This window comes from Nymphaea colorata, chromosome 5 (assembly GCF_008831285.2).
Source record: "Nymphaea colorata isolate Beijing-Zhang1983 chromosome 5, ASM883128v2, whole genome shotgun sequence".
Taxonomy (NCBI): domain Eukaryota; kingdom Viridiplantae; phylum Streptophyta; class Magnoliopsida; order Nymphaeales; family Nymphaeaceae; genus Nymphaea; species Nymphaea colorata.
Window position 1 is genome coordinate 15,611,484 of NC_045142.1, and position 11,924 is coordinate 15,623,407.

Here is an 11,924-nt window from a genome sequence, read left to right on the forward strand (position 1 = left end):
AACTCATACAACCTGTAAGGAGACAGAGAAAATGAGAACATGTGGTGCAGATACCTTACTGTATGAAGTATGTCATTCACATGTGGCACCAAAATGAGAGGTGTCCAGGTTTAATGAACTTGGATCACAGATCTGCATCATCACCAGAGAGATCTAGGGTGAGATATGAATCAAAAGAAAGTTCTAAAAAATGGATCCCAGATTCAATAGACGATTTGGATCAAAGACTCAGATCAAAGGTTCAAATTCAAACAAAGTACATATCATAAATCTATAATTGAGATTAGAAGATCTGGATTTTAGTTTTTGAGGTCTAAATATGATGCAGTTACATGTATGCATCGTATATCATAGGTTTATGCAGAAAATAGGATGCATGAAATGAAATAACAAGACACAAGTGTCTTACGTGAGGCGCAAAAGTGGATTTTTTTTTTACTAAATACAAGATTCTCAGGATTTGAACTTATGAATATAGAATCAAGTTCAATACAAACACACATCCATCTAAAATTCAATTTGGAACTCATTATTTAAGTTCAAATCAGTTCAAAAAGAAGTGAATTTAAAGTCCTGATCAAAGTAGTTCAATTTGCCAAGGAACTGAAATAAACTAAACTTGAAGTGAAGGAACTGAAATCCAACTAAACGAAAATAGAGTTGAATCATGGCAGGTCTACCTCTAGTCCGAACTGGGTTCACTCCAGTTCAGTGGACTTTATTTTCAGTTTGAGCTGGAGATTTGCATTAGAAGTTAGTTAGAAATAAATTTTTGAATCTAAACTTGAAGAGAAGTAGATCTAACAGTAACGCACTTGATCCTAGCTCGACTTGAGCTGACGTGACTTGGTCAAGGCTAGGTGCAGCTCGAGTCTATTTTAGGCAGGAGAGGGATAATTCAATGAATTGCATGTTCTAAGCCAGAGCTGATATTCTGGTTTAGGTTGAGCTGGGTCCAAGTTGATCCTAGTAGGATCAGCTCATTTTGGCCAAGTTCTACGTTCAGCACGTTAGGAGATCTAAATTTAGCAGGTGATGCTTGGTGAGTGTACCTGAATTGGGTGGCAAGGCGGGTGAGCTAACCCTAACCATTCATGGGGTCTTGTGGAGCTAGAGTTGTTCTATCTAGACTTGTTTTAGGCAATTCTCAGGGTTCTAAGGTTTCTCTAGAGTTTAAGGGTGAAAGAGGTCATTGGGCCACCTGGTGGGATCTACGGGTCCTGGTTTGAAGGCCCCTGCCGGCTCTTGAGACTTTGAGACTACCCTTCACTTATCATTAAAAACAAGAACTCCCCAATGACACCAAAAAAGAAGAAGACAAAAATACCCTCACAATCACGTTATATGGGTCAAAACATGAGAGTGCTTAAACACCCAAGTCGCTCCCTTCATTTGATGTGTGGACCTGTTTATATAGACTGCCTTGTGCATGATTTTTGGTGCAATTAAATGCATAATGGCCATAACTATCTGCTAGAAATGGAAAATAGAAATTATCAAAATGTCTATTCCTTTTTAAAAAATGGAAAAAATTCCTTCCCACCCAACCCTAAAAAAATTATATTTGACACGTATGTGGGGAGTAGGTTGGTACATGCAACTTGCAAGCCCTACCAGAGGATGATTCATCCAAAGCTCCATTTCCTTAGATAAATGAAGGGTTTCACGTTTCCGAATCACTCTCTCTGTTTTTTTTTTCTTTTTTTTCTTTCACCAAGTGATGGGTAGTGCAACTAGTCGCACTGTGTCGTGTGTATTAATCACTTCCCCGGTTTGATTGTGAAAGATATTATCCTAATATCATATTAAGGATTGAGAGTTGCCCTTGTTAAAATGGTTGTGCACCATTGAAACTTTTTTGGTTCTTTATACAAATGGCATATTTCATCAAGCTTTATCAGCTTAATCTAGAACGATGCTTCCGTTTTCACGTATATGAGATGAACATTAAAAATTTAAGTTCATTGACTAAATAAAATAAAGTCCATAACAAAATAATTAGCTGGAATAGCTCAGTTGGTTAGAGCGTGTGGCTGTTAACCACAAGGTCGGAGGTTCAAGCCCTCCTTCTAGCGGAAGCCATGTGCCAAGACTGCATAGCTCTGTGGATTAGTCAGTTTGATTTTGGCTCAAAAGAACAAAGTATTATGTCAACGATGAAAAAAGACCTTTCCGAAATTTAAGCGATGAACACATCCTTGTGAACACCCAAACATTAAACTTAATGGTCGAATCGAGCACCACGCTTCTACTGCATTATTTTAGGGAGTTGACATTTTTGTTAAGGTGGCCTTTAGGATTTGTACGCATCCACAACCTTATTCCTAAAGACACGCCATGACTAAGTTTATTTTCATTTCCATCTTCAATACACACAAAATAGTATACAATTGTTTTATATAAGTATGTAATTTTCTGAAATATGAAAGATAACGAAGCTCCTCAAATTTAATTAACAAGGAATGTTCACTTTTACTGAGGAGGTATTTATCCAAGTCCTCAATATGACTTGGTGCTCCTTCATGTGGTTGACTTATGTGTTGCTGTTGTTGCAATTGCTTTCCTTTGTTCAGGTAGTCGACAGGTAGGACACTCCACCCTTCCAGGTCTGGTGAATAGTCTTGGTTTATATTTTTGTGAAGAAGGGAACACTTTTTCATGAAGATGACTGGCTTCATACCTTTGTTTTGGGATGAATCGTTATTGTCTTGTTTTTTCCTTTTGCTGCATTCCTGCATGCAAATCAATTCTTGATCCATACACAGACCAATTTTAATCACCTCATTCAAGTTTGTTGCTTTACTTCCTATCACTATAATTCACAGTTCACGACAGATCATAAGACAAATTATTTGCTTTATCCAAATTAGTGGGCTAGGTACACAGACAATATCCTTCAGAGGTGTTAGAATCTCAAAATACAATCCTATAGACTTCCTCCATTCTAGGCTAGATTAAGGAACTCCTGCATTTTTTTCTTCCTTACCTGTTTAGCGATGTAAGTAGCCACAAAAAACTCCTCCCAAGTAACCATGAAACCTACAAATTGCATCTCCTTAAGTGTACTCCACCAATTCTTTGCATCCCCAACTGGTATATATGGCCAAATTGGTTTTCTGGTTGTCAAGCATGTCAGACATCAGAAAGGCTTTCTCAATCCTCTTCAACCATTCTTTAGCCTTGTCATCCCCACCTTGACCATGAAATTGGATGGGTCATACTCATAAAATGTTTATACTATGTGTGTGGTATTGGTGGTGCTGATGGTGGAGGCGTTGTGGTCTGGGCTGGGGTAGTTTGTGGAGCATTGTTCTATACTGACCCAATAAGTGTATGCAAGGCATTCGAGAAAATAGCAGGGTCATATGAGTTGTCAGTCTTATCTGCCCTCTCTCACTCGAATGGCACTTGTCTTTGCTGACTCCTCCTTAGTTCCTTAACAAGTGCAACGTGTCATGTCTACTACGTCAGTTCCATTTCTATAATTATATATCCACATCTACATCAGTTTTCTCCCACACAACTAAACATCAATAATAGTTAAACACATCTATAAATGTAAGAAATCTCCAATAAATCAACTTATTATCAAAGTGAAAGACATGCTTGCATGATTAGGACTGATCCATTGTAGAGTAAGAGTTGCTCTAATACCAAAGGGTGAGTTGGATTCCACCAAACTGGAGCCTGAACCCAATATGGGAGTGGGCTAGAGTGGTATTAGAGGTGGTTCAACATGTGCCCCAAGAATCCTACACATGTGAATCTGTGTGTCTTAAGGGGGTGGATTGTAGTGCCTCACTAGGAGAAGTTTACATACTTATTAATGCAGTTGTTAAGTATTTAGTGTTCTAGGTTTCTAGCCTTTTGGAGCTAAACCAAAGCTGCTAGGAGTGGGTTGGTATCCACCACACCAGAAGCCTTACAATGTTATCAAAATGATCCTCATGTGCAAAATCTAGTTCATTATAGTGACTTTTGTAGATTGTAACACTTTTTCTCACATGTATCAAAGTAATTGTTGGCATGTTCTTGCATGCAAAAATATATGAGAACATTTTCATCCTCAACCACAACTATGTCACCAGTCTTTTGTGTCCTCATTGCAAATCTTTGCAGCTGCATTTAACAAACCATAATTAACCTAAACATGATATGTTGTCATAGTATCAAAATTTCAATGTACATTAATTGATATACAAAAATGTCAAACTGAGTTACACATGACGTCTAAATTAATTATACTATGTTTAGATATGGTGTTCAAGTACAATATGACAGCGAGTTACAAATGCACTGAGATGTGGGTGCAAGAACTTGTTGTGTCTTTTGTTGACCACTGTTGTGACCTATCAACATTTGTTCCACTTAATTTTTTATTCATAACATTGGAATTCACTTTTCACCATTCAAATTTCCTATATTATTGAATCAAAATAAAATAAAATTGCATGCACTAGATTGTAACATAATAAGAACCCGTTGTCATGCATAAGGTCAATACATTACATACTTTCTCATTTTTATTTATAGGAAGATGTACAAGTCATCAAGTATAAAGCTCAAGAGATTGGACTTCTAATCACTTTCATTTCCCTACTAGTTAGATGCTTCCTTTATTGGACCAGTTTGGGTGAAATGAAAAAGTAATTCCATTTAGCAAATACCTGTCCAAATAAAAATGAAAGAAGATTTCCTAAAACAAGTGGCGCAAGTGCGAAAGTTGGTGAGAACTTGTGCAGAACGTACATTTTGTTAAGAAAATTTAACAATGGCGTTTTTTATGTCACAGGCTGACAACTTCAGTCTGTGCAGCATGACAAGCACCTTATGTCGTCAACCTTAAGACAATCGAAAGGGGCGAAGAGATCATTTGAAAAGCAAAGTGCATAAAGAACAGAAAGTGTGAATAAAGAATCATGATGTATTTCTCTTAGAAAGTTTGTATTTCGCGAGGGCGGTAAGAAAGGAGAATAATCTCAAATTGCTTATATGGGATTGGCTGAAGCCGCTTACAAGATTCCTGCCGACCAACCAAAAGAAAGAATCTCATTACGTACACTTGGGACCAGATTGGAGGGTACTTCATTGCAGGTGAACACTCAAGAATAAACCAAAGACTCAACATAAACAAATAAAGTACATAACAAAGTAAATGACTATACAGACTTTAGATATAGGGGAACAGACTCCCCCCTTCAAATCATGTGCCGTCCTCAACACCAGTAGCTTCGTAGTAAGCTCTGACCTCCAATGAGTAGCGCTGCTTGATACGGAATGCATACTCCTAGGTTGGGTTATGCTCTTCTATCCACTTCAAATGGTACTTCTTCGACTCGCCTAGATAGTTTGTTTTGTGTCGAAGAATCTGCTCCATCTACCAGTCTGCTTCTTGCTTGATTGGTAGGGCTCGCTGCATGATCGGGTCTCATTCTGGGATGTTCCTATCAGGGTCTTCATCATCAAAATAGAAGGGTTTCAGGTTACAAACGTGGAACACTGAATCACCTTGAAGTTTGTCGGTAGGTCTAGCTTGTACGCTAACTTTTCGATCCTCGTTAGTACTGTAAAAGGTCCTTCATACTTGCAGATTAACACCCGCAAATATGAGGGAAGGTAGCCATGTGGTCAGGGTAAATCTTCAAGAGGATTTGGTCTCCCACTTGGAATTTCATATGCCTTCGAGTCTGATCTATAAATTTCTTTATCTTTTTGGTGGCCTTGTACAAGAACGCTTTGGCCAATTCCGTTTGTTCCTGCCAGTCGTGGACAAACTGATAGGCAAAGGTAGACCATCCCTTCTCCTGAGCAGCAAGGGTGTGCGACATCAACAGTTGTTGCCTGATAGCTATTTCGAATGGACTACGCCCAGAAGACTTGTTCTTTTGTAAGTTATAGCAAAATTGAGCTACATCAAGCAATTTCACCCAAGTTTTTTGATTTGCACTGACACACTGACATAGTGTCAAAGATATTATTCTAATGAGCCACTGATGCGTTCAGTTTGACCGTCGGTTTGCGGGTGAAAACTTGTTGAGAACAACAAGTCTGAACCCTACAAGCAGAATATTTTGCACCAAAACCTACCTATGAAGCGGCGTCATGATCACTTACAATGTTTTTCGGCGCTCCAGTGTTTCACTATGGGCTTCACAAACAACTCTGTCATTTTTTCCGTGAGACATTCCTTAGAGACTAAGATAAAGATGACATACTTCAAAAATCTATCCACAACCATAAGGATGAAGCTGAAACCATCAACTTTGAGCAAAATAACGACAAAGTCCATGGAGAGGCGTTCCCATGGTCATCTGGAATAGAAAGAGGCTCCAAGAAGCTGGTAGTCTTTCGGTTCGTCTCCTTGCCTTGTTGGCAAATTAAGCAAGTCTTCACATATGCATCAACATTATCTTGCATTTGTAGCTAGTAATAGCCACGTTCAAGGAGTGCCAATGTCCACTCCTGGCCCGGATGGCCTACCCACAACATGTTATGGCACTCCTTTAGCAACTCCCGCTGAAGGCTGCCCCACTTAGGCACAAACACATGTCCGCCCTTTGTTATCAAAAGTCTGTCACGTAGTCAAAATCCCCGCGTCTTTCCTGCCTTAGTTGCCATGACCAAATGCTTCGCCATAGAGTCCTGCTTCATGTCTTCTTGCTGCCTGAGAGGAGCACCTTCAAGCAGAGCTTCAGATGTCTCCATTCTAGTAGTTGCCAACTCTGCCTTCCGACTTAGCGCGTTGGCTACGACATTAGTCCTTCTTGCCTTGTACTCCAAGGCAAAGTCAAATTCCACAAATTCCTACCATCGGGCCTGCTTCGAGGTCAACTTCTTCTGGGTCTCGAAGTAGCTTGTGACTACATTATCTATTTTTACCACAAACTAAGCTCCCAACAAATAATGCTTCCATGTGCAAAGGCAGTGGATAATTATTGTCATTTCTTTTTCATGCACAAAGTAGCGTCGATCCACGTCTTTAAGCTTCTTACTTTCATAGGCAATTGGGTGATCATCCTGTATCAACACTCCACCAATGGAAAAATCCGAAGCATCAGTGTGAACTTCAAACTTTTTGGTGTGGTTGGGCACCCTGAGCACTGACTCATGCATCAGGGCCCTCTTTTATTGATCAAAGGCATCTCCTACAAGTTTTGCCCAAGCTCAAGTTTGGTTCTTCTTCAATAAATCAGTGAGGGACGTAACTATCAAATAGAACCCTCAATGAATCATCAATAGTAGTTTACCAAGCGAGAAAAGAATGCAACTCTTACACATTGGTTGGTGGTTTTCTGTCCTAAATAACTCTTACCTTTTTTGTGTTCATCCGCAGCTGACAATTTCCCACAATATGACCAATGAAGCTTATTTTTTGTTATCCAAATATGCACTTCTCACGCTTCACATAGAGTTCACTTTTCTTCAACACCTTGAACATTGTTCGCAGGTGTCCTACATGGTCTTTCATAGAGTTGCTGTACACTACAATATCAAGATAGACCACCACGAATTTGTCTAACTACAGGTATAATATCTTGTTCGTCAAAATTGAAAAGGTTTCAGGGGTATTCGTCAACCCGAATGACATTATCAAAAACTCATAGACATTATAGTGAGTGATGCAGGTTGTCTTCGGCTCATCATTGTCAATAATCCGAACATGCCAATATCATGATCAAAGGTCCAACTTAGAAAATACTCATGCTCTATCAAGGTGATCGAAAAGATCTGCAATCAAAGGTAAATGATATTTGTTCTTTACTGTTATCTTGTTCAATGCCCTATAATCCACATACAATCTTTTGGAGCCATCAAGTTTTGCTTAAAACAACACCAGTGCACCAAAAGAAGCATTGGAGGGTCTGATTATGCCTTCAACAAGCATCTCATCTAGTTGTTAGTGAAGTTCCTTCAATTCAATAGGGCTTATCCTACAAGGTGTCATCGCCAGGGGTTTGGCACTGAAAACGAGTTCTATGGCATGATCCACCTCATGCCAAGGTGGCAGTTGTCTAGGGAGTTCCATAGGCATTGTCCTAATCGAATTTCTCTAAGATAGGCGCAAGTGCCTGTGAGACCAAACCAGCGGAGTCATTAGGCACTTCCCTAATTGCCACCAAGTACATATCTTCATCATGCTTCAAACATTTCTTCAATTGTAGAGCAGACAACATCACAGCCTTACCATTGTTTTTCTTTAACGTCACTGTTGGGACCATGCAGGTGGATTTCTCATCCAGAATGTCGGTACTGCACAAGTGCGGCATCATGATCATCTTCACCATGCTAAGGAGCTCAATGCCTAGAATCATCCAGAAATCATCCATCGGGACCACCGAGAAGTTGGCTTTACTTGACCAACTCTCAATTTTCATGACCACATTTCGGGCTACTCCACAGATGGGCTTTGCCTCTGAGTTCACCACCTTCATGCGTAACTCTCTCTTCTCGAGGGTGAGGCCTAATCTCCTCTTCTCTTCATATGAAATAAAGTTATGCATTGCACCTGTGTCCACCATAGTCATTGTGGACTTTCTATTTACCAGGATGTCTAAATACATAAGACCATTTGAAGGTGTTGTCACCTTTGCTTTTGCCCGCTCTTTTCAAAGCATTCAAAAGTTGGAGAACATCCATCTTTGGCCTTCTTCTTCTTCACATTGTACTGCATTATCTGATTGTTTTGAAGAACTTGCTTGGTTGTTCCCTTAGATGTGCATCTAAATGAGATGAGGGACACCATAGTACCAACACTTCAATGGTTGTTGATGTGGACAATAAGATTTGAAATTATTATTTAATTCATTTCCACCACCGCTTTATTGGAAAGTCAAACTATTAGTTTCTTTGTCGTCCTCCTACTATTGCTGCCTCTATTGTTGCTAGTGTTCCCACCTTTTTTTGCATTGTTGAAGGGTTTATATTCAAACTTGTGTCGTCTATTTGTGTCGATCAACCGTTCGGCAGTCGCAAGAGCACAGCTCAAATCATTCGAGTCTTGCCGATGAAGTTCTTGTTCCCCCCATGATTGTAAACTATTCATGAAGTGGAAAAGTCTATCTTCATCTGACATACTTGCAATCTCTAGCATCTTCCCCGAAAAGGCTTTTACTTAGTCATGGATTGAACATGTCTGTTTCAAGTCCATAAGTTTTTGTCTAGCTGCGTACTCAGTATTCTTGAACAAAAAGAAGTCACACATATCTTGTTTAAATCCTTCTCAACTGTCAATAACATATAGACCTTTCTCCATATCACTTTCTCCTCAACGCCACCAAAGCATGGCATCGTCCCCTAAGAACATTGTTGTCATATAAATCTTTGTGTCATCATCAAAGATTCAGTTTACCCTAAGAAACTTCTCCACATGATAGAGAAAGTTCTCGAACTCTTTAACATTTCGAGTTCCATTGTATTTCTTTGGTTCAAGGACTTTCAATCGAGGTGCCACACCAACACCTCAAGCTTAGCCCAAGGAAGTGAACCGATTCTCCAAGGACCTATTGTGAACCTTGAGGACGTGTACCTCATCTTGCCACACTTGCCAAAGCATCATTCAAAGAAAAAACGCGTGCCATAGCATCCTTTAGCATACGTTCATATGTTCCAAATTCTGATTTATCCCGACATTGTAATCCTCAAAACTTCTAGCCGCTTTTGACATAGAGTTATTGAGCGATTCAACTACCGTCTCGACCGCAACTAGTCGAGCTTCTATTGGTGTGCTTGACATCTAGCACCAACTCCCTGCTTCTTCTGCAAACGAGTCTGAGATCCACCTTCAACCGATGAACCTATTTGATATCCCGTCATGCTGCCAAGAATTGCAACTAACTGTCAGCTACATCTACACAAACTCAATTCACATCGTCCCACCTTGCCATATATGCGAACCTGGCTCTGATACCAGTTGTCACGAGTAGACAACTTCAATCTGTGTGGAATGGCAAGTACCTTATGCCATCAATCTTAAAACAATCGAAAAGGGCACAGAGATCATTTGAAAAACAAAGTGTATAAAGGACACAAAGTGTGAATAAAGAAAACTTGTAATGTATTTCTCTTGGAAAACTTGTATATCATGAGGGAGGTAAAAAAAGAGAATAATCTCAACTTCCTTACATAGGGTTGGCCGAAGCCACTTATAAGATTCATGCCGATCTCCCAAAACAAGAATCCCATTACATACACTTGGTACTAGATTAGAGGGTACTCCATCGCAGGTGAACACTCAAGCATAAACCAAAGACTCAACATACACATAGGAAGTACATAACAAAGCAAATGACTATACAAACTCTAGACACATGAGAACATTTAAAATGCCGGCAATTTATTTCACTCATCAACATAAGCCCAAAGCCACTTATGGAATGTCCCTGTAGTTTGTTTGGCACGTTATGACCTGAGCTCAAGGCCATTTTTGAAATGCTCAATTTTTATTTACAGGCTTTCAAGTTTGTGGATTGAGTTCAATTGACCAAGTACAGATTTATCATGCACTACCCCTTTCCTCTCCCTCAAAATAAGAACTATTTTGCCTTTATCAAGAGGTGAAGGGGGTGTAACATAGCTGGTCAGAGCGAGAAGTAGGTTGACGGCTTGTCTCCATTGAAGGCACCTTGCCGAGCTGAAGGCGACCATTTGCTTAACCCCGACGCAACCCAACACTCCAAAAACATGAGGAATAGAAGAGGCTTAAGCTTCTTTTTTAAATGATAGATTGTTAACCTCTCGCTTACTCAAAAAAAAGTGAGCGCTGTTGGGCTGAGTTGCCCAGTTGATACCCAAAAGTCAAGCAGTGCTGGGCTGAGTGAGCCCAGTTGATACTTGTCGCAGACCCTTCACATAGAGCCAGTAGAACCACTGCCCTAAGCCGATCTGCTATCCCAAGATCAATCGATGTAGCGTCGGTCAAGCCTATCACTTAAAATCTTTACAAGTTAACACCCGCCGGACATGAATCCCCAGCTTAAAGACATCCCTGGGTAAAGATACAAGTGAGGCTAACCCGCCCACGGTCTCAACCTACTACAATACTAGGGGTTAAGGCCTTACAACCGTTGGCGATACACAAGTTCACTCGTCTCACTCAACAAACCACCTCCTAATCGGCCAAACCACACCCGCCCTTAGGTGGTCTTGCTAGCCCGTAGCCAGATCCTAGGCAATGGGCCACCGATGGACCACTATTGGTGGCAATTGGCAAGTGCCGGGTTTGGAACACCTGCCCACGTTCCATAGGGGGTAAGAACGTACCTGGCCGAAGACTCGGCTTCAGCAAGGGGATCAGGCAAAGACCAGTAGCTCAGCTACGGCTTGATCAATTCAGCATGGTAGATGGAGGTCTCGGCCCGCCTGGTCGAAGCTAACGCCTATGCGCGACGGTGGGACGCAGCACGCGCTCGGCCCACCTAGCCAAGAGGGAGGATGCTTGTGCACGACGTTGGAGGCTCGACCCGCTTGGTTGAGGATGATGGTGGAGACGCTAGTGGCTCAGCCTGCCTGGCCGAGGGAGACGACGATGGTGTCGGGGCTTAATCTGCTCCTATTGCAGCCTCGGTCGACCGTCATCAGCAACTATCGGCGAGGGACTACGAAGCTAGGCTATCCACACCATGATGGACACGATGGACCTGGGATGAATCCTACTAGGGAATTGCCTAGCAAGGCTAAGCTCGAAGCAATGGATAAGGGGGAAATAGGAAGATGGAAGGGAGATGACCAAAGTGGCTGGGTATTCCTAGCCTTCTTACTGTCGATGCGCTCAAAGGTGAGAAGTGATGAGGGAACTAGGATAGGCTATGACACTCACGGCTTAGGGACTACTCGCGTAGTAAGTTAGGTCGAGTAGGCTAGGCTTAGGATAAGTGAGTTGAGGACTGGGTTCGAAGGGCTTGGGACAAGATCTCGGTCAAGATGGT

The 11,924-nt window shown here is 41.1% G+C and overlaps 1 non-coding gene across 1 annotated transcript; it reads left to right on the top strand.

Moving 5' to 3' along the window:
* Positions 1–2,001: 2,001 nt before the first annotated feature.
* TRNAN-GUU (transfer RNA asparagine (anticodon GUU)) lies at positions 2,002–2,075 on the top strand. The gene has a single exon. It is a non-coding gene; the product is annotated as a tRNA-Asn (tRNA).
* Positions 2,076–11,924: the final 9,849 nt, after the last annotated feature.